Source organism: Triticum aestivum, chromosome 3D, assembly GCF_018294505.1.
Source record: "Triticum aestivum cultivar Chinese Spring chromosome 3D, IWGSC CS RefSeq v2.1, whole genome shotgun sequence".
NCBI classification, from domain to species: domain Eukaryota; kingdom Viridiplantae; phylum Streptophyta; class Magnoliopsida; order Poales; family Poaceae; genus Triticum; species Triticum aestivum.
Genome location: NC_057802.1, coordinates 175,490,495 through 175,509,346, shown reverse-complemented (window position 1 = coordinate 175,509,346; position 18,852 = coordinate 175,490,495). Strand labels below are relative to the sequence as shown.

The window sequence follows — 18,852 nt, the reverse complement described above, 5'->3', positions numbered from 1 at the left end:
CATACGTGGAGTAGATCCATCATCGAGTAAAACATACATGCCCCGGTTATTTGTCCTTAACAAAGCTAACCATGCTACTTCATTAATTAACCGCCGCGGCCATACAATATACTCTTTCCGTTCCAAAATTTTTGTCTTAGATTTGTCCAAATACAAATGTATCAAGTCATATTTTAGTATTAGATACATTCGAATTTAGACAAATCTAAGACAAGAATTTTAAAATGAAGGAAGTATATATGTATATACGCGTGCGATTTGAATAACTGCGACCAAATACTTATTGATGGATTCTCGTCAGAAATTTAGCCAGGCCAGTGAATAATGTGCCGTCGGCCAGAAATGAACAGCAAAGCTAGCCTTCCGTCGGCACGAAACGCACGACACATTCATGCAAAGACACAGCAGCACGCCAGCGTCGCAGAAGTTGTAGAAGCTGGCTGTGGTGGCAAGCGGTGCCTTAGAGTTCCGACGTCAAACCATTCTCGCGCGCCGCACCATATCGCCGGTATCCATCAGCGCCGTCGGCCACGCGGTACCATGCCACCGGTACGGTACCCACCGCTCACTCACTGCGTTTCGGTTTATATGGTTCGATACAGTATTAATACTTTGATAAATACAATATGAAATTTAGATACAGTTCGATTTTGGTATATACTCCCTCCATCCGGAAATACTTGTCGGAGGAATGGATGTATCTAGACGTATTTTAGTTAGATACATCCATTTTTATGCATTTATCTGACAACTATTTCCGGACGGAGAGAGTACCAAATTATTTCGGTATGGCTTTGGTATATACCGTAAAAACCAAAGTTGACGCCAATTTAAAAATGACATAGATTGCAAATTTATGACTCAAAACACATATCTTTATATAGGAAGAGTATATAACTATATGCGAGTCTATCTGCATGCACTGATTCGATGGTTATGGACGTGCTTAGCATTCTTTTGAAGAACGTTACAATAAAAATGGATGCGCTTAACATGAAATCTAGCTTATGTAAAAAAAATGACTATTTGTATGGTTTTTCTCCCCAAGTTATATACATATATTTTTTACTTTGGTTTATTCAGTAAACCGTTTGTTTTTTGGTATATACCATAAAAATCAGAATCAAAACCGTATGAAAAGTTCATACCATACTGAAATCATAAACCATAACACCATAAAATTGGTTCGGTTTGGTTCATTTTCTGGTTTGGTTTTAAAATGCACAGGGTGGCCCACCGCTGCGATAGCCGCTACAGGGCTGTGTTTGATTCGGCTCGGAATAGAGGAGGCCTACGTACATGGGGTCGTTTAAAATCGAGTTGAAGTCGTTCCAGGCACCATGGAGGCATGGAGAGGCAGTCCGCCGGGAGACGTATAGGCGACCTTGATCCGACTATACCGGATGGAAATGGGATCTGGGACGTACAAAAAATCTAGCCAGATATGCCGCTGGCGAGGAGGTACGTACATCGTATGGAAGTCCTAATCTCCGCTTCCTACATACAGACCCAGTTCATGACGCGTGAACAACGATTAATATAATAGACGCATCGAGTCCTCTTTTTGATACGCAACGTTACGTAGATCTACTTTTAAATCTCAATCGTCAATCTTTATAATTAACATAAAATCAACGGATGCAAAGAGGCGCATCGAGTCCTCCTTTTGATATTATTAGATGAAGACGTAATATTATGTAGATCTACTTTTAAATCTCAACCGTCAATCTTTATGATTTTTTTTTGCGCATAGTCAATCTTTATGATTAACACAAAATCAACGGGTGTAAAAGGATGATGTATAGAGAACTATGAAAGTTTTCTCCTTTTAATATTAAAAAAATATTAGGTATAGATTAGCTGAATTTCCCAAATGAGCACAAGTACGGAGTAGCAGGCTTGAACTCAGTTTGGTGGGATGTCCCTGTAAACCGTTAATGGTGACCGGAATACATGGTAATCCATCTCACGCGAAAGCTAATATGCTGTTTCTGTAGCGTGAGCAAACAAATCACGTAGGACCATCAGACCTTTATCATCGCTGGTCCACGACTCCACGTACGAGAGAGAGAGGGAGATTGTACTGTTTGTGGCGAAGCAGCACCCCACGAGGGTAAACGGTGACATAGTTTAATGGGCTGAGCGCGCGTGCATCGTCTCCATTGGCTGCTCTTCGGATCTAGATCCGATCGGCCAGCAGAAAATGACTTCCACGCTTTCAAGAAAAAAAAAAGACTAGCATACAATGCCCCCCTATCCAACTCACGTGACACGTCCAGTTGTCCTCAGATAATTCGGTGCAAGTGGGAATATATTAGTAGCTTTGGGGTTGGAGGTAGCTCGTGGCCATGCACCATTTTCATAAAACTATTGCTAGTACAAACCTAGTCCCATCGGCAGATCCTTCTCCCTCCAGCTCCGTTCTGCTTCCGCCGATCTCCACCTTATGCTCCTTGCCCGCACCGCGGCCAGGCGCCTCACGCTCACGCGGCCGTGCGGGTGGTCATCGGCGGGTCTCGTCTCCCGGACAGGCGCCGGAACGACGGTTGGTGCGCCGCCGTGCCGGCCGTCCATCGAGCGATTTTTCCTGCGCAAGATGGCCGACGCAGGTGCGTGCGCGTGTGGTTTCTCTCTATCTCCGTGTGTGTATTCAACTAAACTATTCATATGAGTTTGAGAAATGGAGATGGAGATGGAGGATGTTTTGGTCGACTCGGTTAGCAGTATAGTACGTATAACCCAAGTTGGCCCAAGAAGACCCGCCCCCTGCCGCTGCAGTTTCTTCTCAAGCGGCCGACCATCGCTCTCCGTTGGAAATTACCAAACTTCTCGTGTTCTCCGGCCATGGCAAGCTCGAGCGGAGCTTGGCAAACAGCACTTCAACGGCCAGGCATACGTCGGTGGCGGCACCGAGCTCGGTGAGCACAGACCGTAGTCGGCAGTGATGGCGAGCACCTATAACTAACGTGGACGCCATAGCCGGCCGGCGACGACCAGCTTGGTGAGCATGAACTTGGCTACGCCGCTGTTCCTCCGGCAGCTTGGAGAGCTCGTAGTATAGGTGCAACTTGGCATGTGTTCCTTCCAACGCCCCTTCCAGTCTTGCTAGCTCGCTCGACGAGGCAGCTACCTGATTTGGATCTGGACTTGTTGCGGAAGGCTTTCTTTTTCAGTAGGTGGAGCCAGGTAAAGCTTATCTACTTTTGTTCTTGGCATGGGACAGGTTTTTTTTCCTTATAAAGAAGGATCGAGGTTTCTAACTTAGCTAAGCCAAGTCACATCCTGAAATAGTTACACCGTACCATTTCTGATGCAGCATTCAATAATGGCTGTTCACTTCCGAGATAATAGCTCTCTGAATTCGCTTTAGCAAGTAAGAGAATCTGGATTGTCCTGCCGACACTGCTACAACTGTTCCATTTTTTGGCATTTTGAGGAATTTTAAAACTTTAACACATGTAGAAATTTTGCTATATTATGTGATGATGCATTGTTTTAAAACATGGGTCCTTCTGAACTCCGTGCTTAAAATTAACGATTGTTTGATCTATACAAAAGAAAAAAAAAGTCATGCACTAGAAAATATATAGCGCCCAAAAGGTAAATGCACAATGATTTTATTTTTTGCACTGTTTACAAATTATTAAAATTTACCCTATAGAATCTATATCTTTATAAGTATTCCCGCAATGTACATTTGTGAATGTCCTTCTCGAGTTTCTCAGATTAAAAACTTTGGTTAAGTTATTTATATTTTTTTAAACAGGTTCATGTGTGGCCAAGAGTAAATCAGTGTTTTTTTTCATTCATTATTTGACCTGTTGAATAAGTAAATAAATAAATTGTGACCCAACTAATCATGGCATAGTAACATTTTGTATGTGTGCAAGCCAAATGAAAACATATTTTTCATGAGGTTTTGCATGTCCATAATACATTTCCGCATGCACACATGGGGCATTAGTGCTTTGGTAATATTATCTTAAACAGTAACATAACTTTTGAAATTTTGAATCTAATTGGGGCGTTTGTGTTGTGGTGCCAAAAATCTTCTCTAGCATCTATAAGCGTCAACCTGAAAAAGATGGACTCTTGTAATATTTTTTTGTAAAATATAGCAAATGTATACTTTTATTGGCAATGCACCAATTTAATCATGTTTTGTTGCAAACCATTCATGCATAAATGAACATTCGTAGGTCTAAAAATTGTTGGGTACTTTTTGGATGAGTATCCGTGGCTTTCAGAATCTATATGCTCCTGTTTCGTATACATTTGAGAAATGTTTTAGTCAATGATTAAGATGTTGCCACATGCATATGTGTGGGCCACTATGCTAGTTATTATATTAAGCACATAACGGTTAACCCCAAAAGCAGATAAATTTGTTAAAAAGTCCAAAAAAACAATAAATTGTTTGACCTCTTGGGTACCATCTCAATATAACTGAACTATGACCTATATATGAAGCACATGTTCACATGCAAAGGCGACCTTATATGTAATTTCATATATTTTTCTAACAAGCCATTAGTGTGACACATCACTGTAAGAGCACGGAGAATGTGGATCGGTTGCAAGGGCATCTCCAAGGGCATTCACCGAATCGCATACCTCATTTATCGGCGGGCACGTCTAGATGTGTCCGTGATGTCCCCCATTTGACCGCAAAAAACATGTTACCCAACTGCTAGGAATGGTCCGAATATGCGGGGAGTTTTGGGCGACCATGTCTAGACGGACAATGAAGCAAGAGTAGGAGGTGCCTCTGGAGATGCCCTAAGTGAATGGGTAGAGCCAGGTGCTATAAAACTGAAAGTAGTGCAATGCTAAGCATCCTTAAGGATCTCATGCGTTAGAACTTAGGAAAACATTTTCTAGAGTGGTTACAGAGGTCAAAACTATGTTCTACTAAAGCTGGTTTTAGGATATTTCCTCAACACTTGCATGTTGCAATATTTGGACTCCCGTATAAGAGTTTTTAGACCAGATTTTACCTACATTGTACACACCCGTACCAACTGTTACTCATCGAAAATTATTATCACGTAAGTACTATAGTGTATTAGTAAGAGAAAAGTGCATATTTCAACCCAGAACTCGCGCCCTAATTTAGTTTACAACCTTCAACTCCAATACCGTCCACCGTATAACCCTAAACTCTCAAAACTGGATAAGTTTCAACCTTGTGTCCCTCAAACCAGTTTTCTGGTCGGTTTTGATAGGCCTTGAAGATTTGACCACCTAATCAGCCACCACATCACCAGAATTAGACAAAAAAAAAGAAAGGGTCCAGAAAAATTTGAAATCTTTCCCAAAAAATAGCAATACCATGCAGATAATTCAAGGAATGTTTGAAACATTTTTGCCAACTAGAATAAAAAATACATATTCAGGACCATTTTTGGTAAAAAAAAATTGACCAAACAATTCAATTGTCCAGAATAATTTGAAAAAATCCTTAAAGTTAACACTGTCATGCTAATCATTTTGTGAAAAAATGAAAAAATTTCACAAACGTAATAAAAATACATATTGAGGACCATTTTTGGTCAAAATTTGACAAAGAAATAAACTGTCCATACAAAATTGAAAATATTCTAAAACTGAACATGTCATGCTAATTATTCTGAGAAAGTTTGAAACTTCTTTGCCAAACAGAATTAGAAATACAACGAAAATCAAGCAAAGATGGAGAGGATATGTATTTTCCTAGTATTTGTTAATATATTTGGCAAAAAAAAATCAAAACTTTGCCAAAATGATCAGCATGGCAAGGCTCATTTTGGGAATGTTTTCAATCTTTTCTAGACAATTTAATTTTTTGACAATTTTTTTACCAAAAATGGTTTGGAATATGCATTTTCATTGTGTTTTTATTTTGTTTGGCAAAGGGATTCAAACTTTCCCACAATGATCCGCATGGCAGTTTTATTTTTTTAGCCCATTTTTCATTTTTTGGACAATTTCCTTTTTTTGATTTGACCAAAAATTGTCCTAAATATGTATTTTTGTTGTATATTTTGTTTTGTTTCACAAAACGAAAATGTCCGCATGGTGGGGCTCCTTTTTTTGGTTTTTCAATTTGTTCTGGACACTTTCATTTTTTGGGTCAAATATTAATGATATGGCGGCTTACTAGGCTGTCAAGTCTTCAATACATGTCAAAACCTTCCAGAAAGTTGGTAAGACACAGGGTTAAAAATTGTCTGGTTTAAAGAGTTTAGAGTTGTAATATAAATGGTATTGGAGTTCAGGATTATAAAGGCGTCATTTTAGAACAGGAGCGTTTGCTTCTTGGGTGTATACACACTCTATGGAAAAAATAGCAATTAATGAAAAGTCAAAAAATTCTGAAAATATTTTTGAAATCAACTTGGCCTTCCATTGTACTCGTAAAAGGAATTGCACGAAAGAAAATACTCTGTTGACTTCAAGGAAAAAAAGTTTAGAAAAAAGTATGAATAGTGGCTTGTATATAGCAATATTTTTTCCCTAAAGTCAACAATGGTTTTTTATTTGCGAAAACGATAATGCCAAAAAAATTCAAGTTTATTCAAAGAAACTTTTGCATTTTTTTATTTTTTAATTATTTTTTCCAATATCAGGTCTATACACACCCAGGAACCAAAGGGCATTTCTACGTGAGTTCAAGGTTGAAATAAGCACTTTTTAAAATAAAACTGCAATTTTATTAATTAGAAATAACGGTTACATCGTCAATAAGAAAAGGTGCGATATTATTCACGGGCTCCTCAGACCAATCCCTAGTGACAGAAAATTTTGCTAGCTTAGCAATTTCACGAGCCATCTTATTTACTTCCCTATGACAATGTTCAAATCTAATAATAGGAAAATCACAAGCCAAAAAATAGCAATTATCAAAAACTATAGTTGCCACTCTTGCCGAGCGTCCTCCATTCTTCATTGTCTCAATCACTTCCATATTGTCCGGGTTAACAACAAGATGATTGCATCCAGGTTGAAATAAGCACTTCTTTTTAGGAAAATACACAGGAGCTCTTGGGTGCTCCACACCCCTGTACGAATATTAATCGTAAAAAAATACCAATAATAAAAAAATCTGAAATTTGGGGATATCAAACCTGGGTTCTCCAATCTACTCCCATGTGAAGTTTCGTGAAAAAATACCAGAAAACGTATCTGTGACGAAGGAAATGATGTCCGAACAAAAATCCATCCAAACAGTTTTTTCTATACATAGAAAATTTCTGTCTTTTTTGCCACGAATACGTTTCCTGGTATTTTTTCACGAAATTTCACACGGGAGTAGATCGGAAAGTCAGGTTTGATATCCCAAAATCTTGGATTTTTTTTGAATTTTTTGATATCTTTTAACATTTAATGTTCGCACAGGGGTGCAGAGCACCCGGGGTGCTACAAATCCACTTTCCTTCTTTCTACTAGTAATCTTGGAAGTTAAAAAGTTGCTCATCCTTTCATGGAAGTAAAGGTGTCGTGGAATGGTCGTGATGCCAATAGAGCCGCTGATAAGTTAGCTAAGTTAGGTTTAGGTGCGCGCGCAAAAAAAAGGTTTAGGTGAGAGTTTATGTAAAGTTTGGTTTTCTATCCCACCCGAGCACATTCTGGAGATCCTCTCGACGACATTCCTAGTTTCGTTTAAGTTCAAATAAAGCGGCGGCATTGATCCTCAAAAAAAGAACTATTATATAGACAGTTACTCCCTCCGTTCCTAAATATTTGTCTTTCTAAAGATTTCAAATGGTCACCACATACGGATGTATATAGACATATTTTAGAGTGTAGATTCACTCATTTTGTTCCGTATGTAGTCACCATTTGAAACCTCTAGAAAGACAAATATTTAGGAACGGAGGGAGTATATCACAAGCAGATCGATCGAATGGCTGTGTCACGTACTACGTACCAGTAACCGGTCGATGAGGAATAATACCTCGTGTGGTACTCATGCCGCGTACAAATTCGTGCATGTAGATGTTGCACATGGGTTCTTCCATTAGTTTGCTTCGTTTTTAATCGTCCCTTATTTTCGTTTGCCGCGACGGACGGGGACGGCTTTGCCTGCCGCCGGCCGTGTGTTTGCTCCCTCCAACTTGCATTTCTCTACTGGCTACGGCGCTTGTACTGGCCCCACACGCTTCCCTTCAATCGCAGTAGATTATTCCCTCCAATAATTCCTCCTCCACTGATTGGCCATTACGGTTCCAGTGCTCTGCCTGGTGCTTTTTCTCCGGGAAATCCCCCATGGCGTCCACGGCTGGGCTCCAAACGTCCCACGGCCACTGGTTCAACACCACCCTCACATCCTCCCAATCCCACCTTTGCTTCCGCTACTCCTTCCCGCGTCCTCCAGCTGGGGATTTTCTGGAGTGCTCTCCCCCTCGTCGCTCCCGACGATGCTCGCATGCGGTGGCGGCGGCGATCGTGGTGGAGAAGCTGGGGCAGGGAAGGTCTCTTGGACCTTCTCTGCCAGTGTCTCGACGAAGCCGCGATGGCTTCTTGGCGCGGCGGGGGCGTCAGCAGCTTGCTGCCGCTCCCTGTGGCAGCGCCGTGGAGGGAGCGGGTGCGGCCCCAGGTACGCGCGCGAGCACCCGCTGGTCGTCGGAGCGGATGAGAGAGCCATGTGGGGAATGGAGATAGCTGTAGCTTTGTAGAGGTAATATACACGAAACTGTAGCTGTGAATCCCATCCGCTAGTGGCTTATCTTTAATTGGCGTGGGAGCGGGGAGAGAGGCGTTTGTGTCCTCGAGCTCCATGGAGTCTTATTTTTTTTCAGAAGTTCAAAAAATGAATCTTAAAGTTCAAAACATTCTGAAATTTTTGTGCATGCTCTTATAGATGTATACTACTCCGTACTTTTTATATGTGTAAGATTTCATGATGAAATACAATAACACGCACCAGCTAAAAAATGGCAAAATCGTTGATTTTTTTTATAGTGAACATTACACATACCATTCATTGTTTTTAAAATCATGATTTTTTTCTTTTTTATGTAGCTTGCTTGTTAACATATTTCGTTATGAAAATTTACACACATGCAGTATACCACAATGTGGATTCTTTTCTCAGAAAATTCGAAACTATAGAGTATAATTTTTGAAAAAATAAATAAGAAAAAGAGGCTCACTCACACCCGCGCTACAAAAGGCATTTATGGGGAGCGGGGGACTACTGCGCTATATATGGTTCGGTGGAGTATACACTAGACTGGGTGCTGCATCCGGCTACAGCGGAGCTGCGACCAGTACGCCGTGGAGCTGCAACCAACTGTGCCAAATGGTACGGCCGTTTTTTGCTTGAACCAGAGACAATTGGTGGAGCTTCAACCAGCGGCGCCAAATGCTACAACCACCGTCGTTTTTGCTAGACACCATAGAAAGCAGAGGCTGCGCACGATCGACACATGAGGCTGCATGATGTTCAGCAATATAATAATGATATTGTTCAGCAATATAATAACGTTAACTATCAACCACGTGTAAGAATCTTGTTGTTTGTGTTTGCATGCAGCAACCGATCGCTTCGCGAAGACCTTGACCATCCTCCCTAAGCCTGGTGGTGGAGAGTATGGCAAGTTCTACAGCATTCCTGCACTGAATGATCCAAAGATAGGTGATGACTCTTTTCTGTTTTTCATTTATTTGTTTGAGTTTTCTCCTCCTCTATCAGTGCAGTTTTTATTCCTAGCAACTGAGAACGCACAATGCACGTTTGCCGGTACAACCATATTCCAATTGCATACATAATAATCATACTATTTTGCTTACGTATAGATTGTAATGATATACTCTTTATAGATTTGCAAAAGTAATAATCCTGACAAATATTTTTATTTTCTGCTTTATCAGATAAGCTTCCCTACTGTATCCGTATTCTTCTAGAATCAGCTGTCCGCAACTACGATAACTTCCAAGTTACGGAGAGTGATGTCCAGAATATCATCGACTGGGAGAAGACATCCCCAAAGCTTGCCGAGATACCATTCAAGCCAGCACGGCTTGTTCTTATGGTATTGAACTGATACATCACACAAGATTAATTCCCTGTGTTTCTGAATGTATTTTGCTGATGACTGCCCTTACTCTCTAGGACAACACTGGCGGCCCAGCTGTTGTAGATCTTGCAGCCATACGAGATGTGATAGCGGAGCTAGAGAGTGATCCCAAAAAGATCAATCCACTGGTACACATCTGCCATCTTTATTATCCAAAAAGCTCTACAGTATCAGTTTGTTCTGTATCATAGCAAAATCACTTCAAGTAGCCTGGGATATAGAACACGCATTTTCTTTATCTTGATTTTTTTTTCAAATACAGATTTTTCATCTGGAGTATTGCAGGTTCCGGTGGATGTCGTCATTGACCACTCAGTGCGGGTGGATGTAGCCAAGTGTGCCGATGCATTGAAACAAAACATGGACCTGGAGTTTAGCCGCAACAAAGAAAGATTTAGTTTCTTCAAATGGGCGTCATCTGCTTTCAACAATATGCTGGTTCTGCCCCCTGGTTCTGGGATCCTTCATCAAGTAAGTGATCTGGGTCCAGGGGCCAATTTCTGTACGGCTAATAATTAAGTCTACTGTCTGACTAACTCTTTGTCCTCATCTTTGGTTTTGTAACACAAATTTCAGGTCAATCTTGAGTATCTTTCCAGAGTTGTCTTCAAAGCAGATGGTGTCTTGTACCCTGACAGTGTGGTTGGCACTGATTCACACACCACTATGATTAATAGTCTCGGTGTTGCAGGTTGGGGAGTGGGTGGTATCGAAGCAATGGCTGCAATGCTTGGGCAGGTAAATCTCAAGTGGATATAGCGTTCTCTTAAGATTGATCTTCCTGTTTCAATATAATTTCTTTTTGGGACACTAGTTGTCCGCGTGCTCTTGAGATTGATCTTCCATATTTCACTATAAGTTCAGCAATATAATAAGGACAAATCTTGATTATTATTAGCTAACATTTGATTTAGCTGCATCTCACCACATGTTATTACCATATGCAGCCAATGAGCATGGTTTTACCAGGTGTGGTTGGATTCAAGCTGACCGGAAAGTTACAGGATGGTGTCACTACTACAGACCTTGCCCTTACTTTGACCCAAATGCTAAGGAAGCATGGTGTTGTTGGCAAATTTATTGAATTTTTTACGGTAGGCGTTCGTACTAAATAGCGACAGATAACATGTTCGTATATATTGGTCATATTTAATTAGTGTTTTCTCCTTTTTCTATTACATTCAGGTGAGGGTGTGGGCGAGCATCCCTTTGCCTGCTAGAGCCACAAATTCCCCGCCAAACATGACTCCAGAATATGGCGCTAACCATGGAGGATTTTCCCTGTAGGATCAAGTGGCCATTAGATTACCGATCAGACTAATAGGGCGAAGTGATGAAACAGCTATGTTTAACTATCTATCCTACCTCTTAGTCTATTCCATCACATTTCTATTTGTTGATGAGCTAAATAAGGCTAAATATAGATTGGGTAAACTGGTACCGTGAAGCAAACCATAGCCGCTTCTTCCATTACATTACATACTATAGGGAGTTTTGGTTGGGCACTTAGGCCATTAGCTAGCTCCTTCACACAAGAAAGCTAAAGCTTTCGCCCATATCCAAAAGCCTAATACGTTAAAAGACATGATAATCTGGGGCATGATTTTCTGGGCTATTGCCAGTTTAATTTCGTTACTTAGCACATTGAGTGACCTAGAAACAAATAGTTACGAAAAAGAAGAGAAGTCCATATTTCGTTCTTATTTTATGGAGAGAAGTCCATATATATTTCAGCACTGAATTGACACGAATGTTTAAGAAACAACCCGGAACTTTAAAACCATCTAAGATACAACCCTAAGCTTTCAAAACCATGCAAATTTCAACCCTGACTCCCTCAAACGGGCTTCTGGTCAGTTTGAATGGTTTTGACCAGTTGACCGACCCAGTCAGCATTCACATCAGCCGCCACGTCACCAACACACTTTTTTGACCCAAAAATAGACGTGTCGAGAAAAAAATGAAAACAATGTGTAAAATGAACACTACCATAATGATCATTCTGTTATAATTTCAAACTTTTTTGCCAAACATATTAAAAATATAAGGAAAATACCAAATATCCATTTCGGCTCCCGAGCTCATCTGATCCCGTGAACAGTAAAATCAAAATAAATAGTAAACAAATTCAAAAAATCCTATTTTTTGCATCAAAGATATTTTAATGCGTGAGGTCCGCTCCAAATTTCAGCGCATTTGGACATTTGAGCAGCTCTCAGGAAAAAAAACAAAATCGGTCCCGAACAGTGCACGACCAGTAAACTTTTTCACACACCTCAATTTTGTTTTGTTTTTTTGCTGAGAGCAGCTCAGATGTCCAAAGGAGCTGAAATTTGGCACGAACCTCACGCACTAACACCATCTTCCATGAAAAAATGCGGAATTTTTTGAAATTTTCAGTATTTCTTTTGATTTTACTGTTCGTGCGCAGGAGCGGATGAGCTCGGGAGCCATTTAGCCGCTCTTGGAAAATACATATCCAGGACTGTTTTTGGCCAAATTTTGACCCAAAAATAAAAGTTTCCAAAATATTGAAGACTTTCTTCAAAATGAACAATACCATGCTGGTCATTCTGGGAAAGTTCCAAACTTTTTCTGATGAAACATTTTGCTAAACAGATTAAAACATACAAGAAAAAAAACATATTTAGGACCTTTTTTGTAAAAGTTTGAGCAAAACTAAAAGTTCCTAGAAAATTAAAATATTCTCTAACAGGAACACTACTTACCATGCTGATCATTCTACAAAAGTTTACTTTTTTTCTTTTCATATTGAAAAATACAAGCAAAATACACATTGAGGACCTTTTTCGTTCAAATTTTGACAACAAAGGGAAGTATCAAAAAATAAATAAAAATCTTCTCTAACAAAAACACCACCATGCTAATCAACCCGGAAAAGTTTCAAGCTTTTTGCCAAACAGATTAAAAAATACATAGCAGGACCTTTTATGTTCAAATTTTGACCAAAAATGAAGTGTCCAGAAACAATTGAAAACATTGTATAAAATGAACAGTACAGTGATGATCATTGTGGGAAAGTTTCAAACTTCTTTGCCAAACAGATAAAAATACAATGATAATACATATTTAAGACCTTTCCTCATGACATGTCAGCTCATGTGGATGTTGACTAGGCGGGACAGCTGCTCAAACCAGTCAAACTAACCAAAAACCGATTAAGCAGAGTGAGGATTAAAAGTTGCACCGTTCTGAAAGTCCAGGGTTGTAACTTAGGTGGTTTTGAAGTTTAGGGTTGTTTCTTAGACATTTGTGTCAATTTAGAGTTTAAATATGGACTTCCCTGAAGAAAAAACCCACAAAATAAAAATGATGCTAGTTTATTTCCAAAGCACGACCACTTCTCCATGGAAGTCATTCAACTGCTTTTAGGTAAATAGTAAAGCACTTAAACATGCGTACTACATACTATGTATTAAGTTGGTTGCATCCTTATGCAAACTAATCAAATATTGCATTTTGATTTAGGTATCAATGATTGAAGCATATTTGCGAGCTAACAAGATGTTTGTAGACTGCAATGAGGTATGGCTTTGCCTTTGTTTTTTCATTATGATGCTCGCTTTTGAGTTTTATGTTACTCAGAATATGGACAAACTTGTGTTCATGATGGCAGCTTCAAACGGGACCAGTTTACTCTTCAGATCTTGAGCTGGACCTTACTACGGTGGAGCCTTCTGTTGCCGGCCCAAAGAGGTGTGTGGTCTTGACGACTATGTTGTTCTCATTGAATAAATATGGAAGCTCCCAAGTTTGAGTACTCATGCTTCAATTTGGGTGCATAGTTCCTCTCTATTTAGAGGACATTTAGTTCCTTCGATATCCTCCTTCATGTTATTTCATGATATAACTGTTCTGCTAATGGGGAGGTGCATTATGATTATTGTTTGATTAATCAAATTGTAGGCCTCATGACCGGGTTCCTTTGAAGGAGATGAAATCTGATTGGCATGCTTGCCTGGGCAATGAGGTTGGTTTCAAGGTAAGCTTTTGGTTTAGCGGCATATGGCTAATGCATGACAGGAATGAGATTAAATATCCGACATTAGTCACCAAATACCTATAATTTCTTCATAAACATTTCAGGGTTATGCAGTGCCTAAGGAAGAACATAATAAAATTGTGAAATTTGACTTCCATGGACAACCCGCTGAAATCACACATGGCAGTGTGGTTCTTGCAGCAGTATGCAGTTCCACAAACTCATCAAATCCTAGCGTTATGATCGGTGCTGGCCTTGTGGCAAAAAAAGCATGCGAATTGGGTCTTGAGGTCTGTTCTTTCATAATGTGTTTACATCTTCTATTTGATGGATGACTTGTTGGTGCTTGGTCTCTTCTCTTGCGGTGACAATCTGTTTTTAACTGTGCAAAAACACTTTTCTTCAGGTGAAGCCATGGGTTAAGACAAGCCTGGCCCCTGGATCTTTGGTTGTCACCAAATACTTGGAACACAGGTATATATGTCCTTTTGCCACCCCGCAACTTTTTGAAGAAACATGGAATCATAGTTGCAACGTATAGTGTATATATGGGGAATGGCATTAAAATATGTTGCCATTTATTCATGCAGTGGCCTTCAAGAATATTTGAACCATCAAGGCTTCCATCTTGTCGGATATGGTTGTACCACTTGTATCGGCAACTCCGGCGACCTTGATAAATCTTTATCAGATGCTATTGTAGATAACGGTAATACAATGCACACTAAATATTTTTCACAGCAATGCGTTTGTACTCATGGTTTATATTATTTGGTTAGATGTTGTTGTTGTTGCTGTGTTGTCGGGCAACCGTAACTATGAGGGTCGTGTGCACCCTCTAACTCGAGCTAACTACCTCGCCTCACCACCTCTTGTTGTTGCATATGCTCTTGCTGGCACCGTAAGTCCATTACATTCTCCCACCTTGATGCTCACATAGGCATAACTCCCTCTTTTCCTTCGCATGATGGTTAACTAGGGCTCATTACAAATTGTGCCATTTTAGGTTGACATTGATTTTGAGAACGAACCTATTGGAATTGGAAAGGATGGCAAGGAGGTTTACTTCAAGGATGTATGGCCCACAAATGAAGAAATCGAGCAGGTATTGTAACTTCAATACTCATGTCCATGTTTTAGCTATCTTTATTACGTAAAGTTCAACCTGATTAAAATTGATGATAAATTAATCACGCTCTAGAATATGTGTTGTCAAAATTTACTCACTCCGATTACTAATATATGAGATAAATTTCTTTGATGAAGCGAGAATAGTACCACTAAATCGTGGAAAAAAGATCTTGTGATGATAACTTATTAGATCCTTCATGTATAACTGAAATGCTACATGATGACCAGGTTATCAAGTCCAACGTGTTGCCGAAGATGTTCGTGGACACGTATGGTTCCATCACGGAGGGCAACGACGCATGGAACAATTTAGTGGTCCCGAAAGAGACGCTCTACCCGTGGGATCCAAAATCCACCTACATCCACAAGCCGGCGTACCTGGAAAATATAACCATGACCCCGCCCGGCCCGCCCTCAGTGAAGGATGCCTACTGCCTACTAAGCCTAGGGGACAGCATCACCACCGACCACATCTCTCCCTCGGGGGTCATCAAGCCAGGAACCCCTGCCGCCAAGTATCTGCTGGAGCGCGGCGTGAAGCCCGAGAACTTCACCACATATGGCAGCCGACGTGCCAATGACGAGATCGTTGTGAGGGGGGCGTTTGCCAACATTAGGATTGTGAACAAGCTTTTGGAGGGAGAGGTGGGGCCTAAAACCGTCCATGTCCCTACGGGGGAGAAGCATTACGTTTTCGACGCTGCCATGGTATGTGATCGTCTATTTTTAAAGTCGCATCAAAATTACCTGTATTCGAGTAGTTATGGAGTCACTGAAATAATATCTAATCACCCACATTGACCCCTTGGTTCATATACAATCTATCCACCAAAAGTGTACTATTGATGTTTTGCTAAAACTGTGCACTTTTCAAAACCACTTCTTACAACTTTTTTGTTTGTTGTTGTAATTAATGCAATGCAGAAATACAAGTCGGAGGGTCATGACATGGTCATTCTTGCCGGTGATGAGTATGGAGCCGGGAGCTCCCGTGATAGCGCCGCCAAGGGGCCATTGCTCCTGGTAATCAATTCATCTCCATAGAGAGACTCTATGCCGATAGTCAATCTTGCTCAGGATGAAACTAATCAGCAAGTTGTGTGGTGTTTTGGAACAGGGCGTCAAGGCAGTGATCGCTAAGGGCTTCGAGCGCATCCACCGGAGTAACTTGGTGGGGATGGGGATCATCCCTCTCCGCTTCAAGGTTGGCGAGGATGCAGATTCACTCAACCTCAGTGGGCATGAGCGTTTCACGATCGACCTCCCTGGCAAGATTACCGAGATCCGTCCAGGCCAAGATGTGATCGTTACGACAAAAAATGGGAAATCCTTCACTTGCACACTTTGCATTAACACGCAGGTATGTCATATCTAAGCCATAATGTAAACTGGTTGACGCATTGATATAGTCTTCAAACTAAAATTTAGCCTCCATGTATATTTAGTCATGTAACATGTTGTTAATTTTTCTAAACTTATGGTCAAACATAAAAATATGCCTCTTGCACATATTCTAAAACAACCTACATTGTCATGTTCTTTCTTGTGATGTAGGTGGAGCTGGAATACTTTAACCATGGAGGCATCCTCCCCTACCTTATCCGCAAATTGGCATGACCGACCGAGGAACTACATTTAAATTGTATTATCTATATGCAATGTCATGAATTTATTCTTTATAAATTGATTATTTGTACCCCTTGATTCCATTTTGACTTTCATTTTTTAATAAATTTGTGATGAAACATTAAAAAAGACATAGCGGAGCTTCGACAATAATTAAGAGGGGACAATTTACTTGATAGTGTATTGATAATTTATTAGTGAAGACAATATGTTTGTTTGGCGTACATATATGCACATCCGCAAAGCTTTCTCTTGGGATGTTTATGGGCACACGGTGATGGCACAAGAATGGTCTATGTAGGACTGAACACGTGTTGGTAGATGCACCACTAACAAGCCAATGCTAACTCTGTGTGTCACTGTTATAGATAACAACACCGACAACCCCACATTTGGTTCGTCAAACCAACAGGGACGATTCTACCGGGGGGGACCCCCCCCCCCCCCCCCCCCAACTATCTGGTTTTTCTGAATGACGGCTTACGTTTTTTAGACAATCAGCGAAGCTTTATTAAGTCATCACAATGTTTACAGGGACAAAAAGAAGATCCCCGGGGTGGCCTAATCAAACATGGCGACCAGGACCCCGTGGTAGTGCATGCCTCGCTAGATTGTGAGCTTCGAAATTCGAGCTCCTAAATTCATGAACAAAATTACATAAAGCAAAATTCCTGGCATACTCTCTAATCTCTTGCACGATTGCTCCATATTCTGCTCCACTCCTCCTCTTGATGTCTTCCACCACAACCGAGCAGTCTGATGCCACCTGGATGGCGGTGATGTTCAAATTTTTCGAGAGTGATAAAGCTTCCCTCACAGCCAGTGCCTCCAGCGTAGTGGGATCGACTATACCTCTGAAAACAATCACCGAAGCACCCTGGAACCTGCCGTCCCTGTCCCTGCAGATTGCCCCCACTGCTCCTACTCCCCGACGTCCTGCCACAGCCGCATCCGCATTAAGCTTCATTACGTTCTCTGATGGCTGGATTCACTGTCTCGGCCGGGCCGACCTTGAGGGATTGTGATGCAGGTTCGGTTTCTTCGTGAGCTGAAGATCATTCCAGTAAGACTGGATAAAATGGTGGTCGATATGGGACTTTGGAAAATGTCCTCATACACTACTTCCTCCTTGCTCCCCATATAGCCTAGAGAGTAATTTCCAAATAGATAAAGTCAGCTAAAAAAATAAAAAAGGAGCCAGCTTAGGGCCTAATCCAATCGTGCAAGCAGAAACCGCTGGGGCCTGCGAGTCATTATCTAACCACACCGACGCATACAGCTAATACAGCCGCAAGACCAGGCAGCAAGCCTGGTAAGCTACCTAAAAAAAAGCTAACACAATCACAAGTAGATTTGATTGGTCGTTTCTTCTTCAGAAAAGGCAGATCGACCGATCGCCGATCGATCTATCTTCAGTCTTCCACCACTCGCCGTCGGCTCGTCTACTCGGAGGTTGCGGACGCTGCGTTGCGACCCCTATCCCTCGCACGGCCAACAAGACGGCGATTTCCTCAAATATACGATCCAACATAGACTGTCGGTTAGTTTTGATTTCTAACTCCATCCTGTAATCCGTAATTTATTTTGATGTGTTCTCTTAACACTATGAACTAGAAAATACAACTCTGAAACGATTCAGAAATTATTTTATTGTCTAATTATGCGTTTGTAAGTACAAAGAGGAAGAGTTTTGTTGAGAACATTTTCTAGCCAATTGAAACTAGGAACCAATTCTGAAGAAATTACCGAGAGCCTTAATCAAGATAGTTGTAGAGCCAAATTCAGATCCATAGATATGAAAACAGTATCCAAATTGCAGAACCACAGCTATATTTTTAGTATTTAGACCTTATTACTATATATACTATGATTGATGTACGTATATTGTCTTTTCTTTGACTGTGATCGATTCTTCTAGTTCAAGCCCCTGCCCCCTATCGTCATTTTCTGGCTCTGTCCCTGCCTACAGAGGGTGCACCAGCTCCATAGTATGTGTCTTGGATGACTAGATGAGTGGGTGTTCCTGGATGG

General features: G+C 40.8%; 1 pseudogene across 1 annotated transcript; it reads left to right on the top strand.

The window, feature by feature from the left end:
- The first annotated feature begins 8,213 nt into the window (after nucleotides 1-8,213).
- Nucleotides 8,214-17,045, top strand: LOC123078135 (putative aconitate hydratase, cytoplasmic; annotated as a pseudogene). Its single transcript, XR_006437075.1, has 20 exons — nucleotides 8,214-8,578; nucleotides 9,518-9,619; nucleotides 9,856-10,016; nucleotides 10,097-10,189; nucleotides 10,347-10,532; nucleotides 10,638-10,799; nucleotides 11,009-11,161; nucleotides 11,247-11,402; nucleotides 13,551-13,607; nucleotides 13,699-13,778; nucleotides 13,989-14,064; nucleotides 14,169-14,354; nucleotides 14,471-14,538; nucleotides 14,655-14,773; nucleotides 14,844-14,965; nucleotides 15,071-15,169; nucleotides 15,424-15,903; nucleotides 16,120-16,218; nucleotides 16,313-16,555; nucleotides 16,750-17,045. The product of XR_006437075.1 is annotated as a putative aconitate hydratase, cytoplasmic (transcript).
- The last annotated feature ends 1,807 nt before the right edge of the window (nucleotides 17,046-18,852 follow it).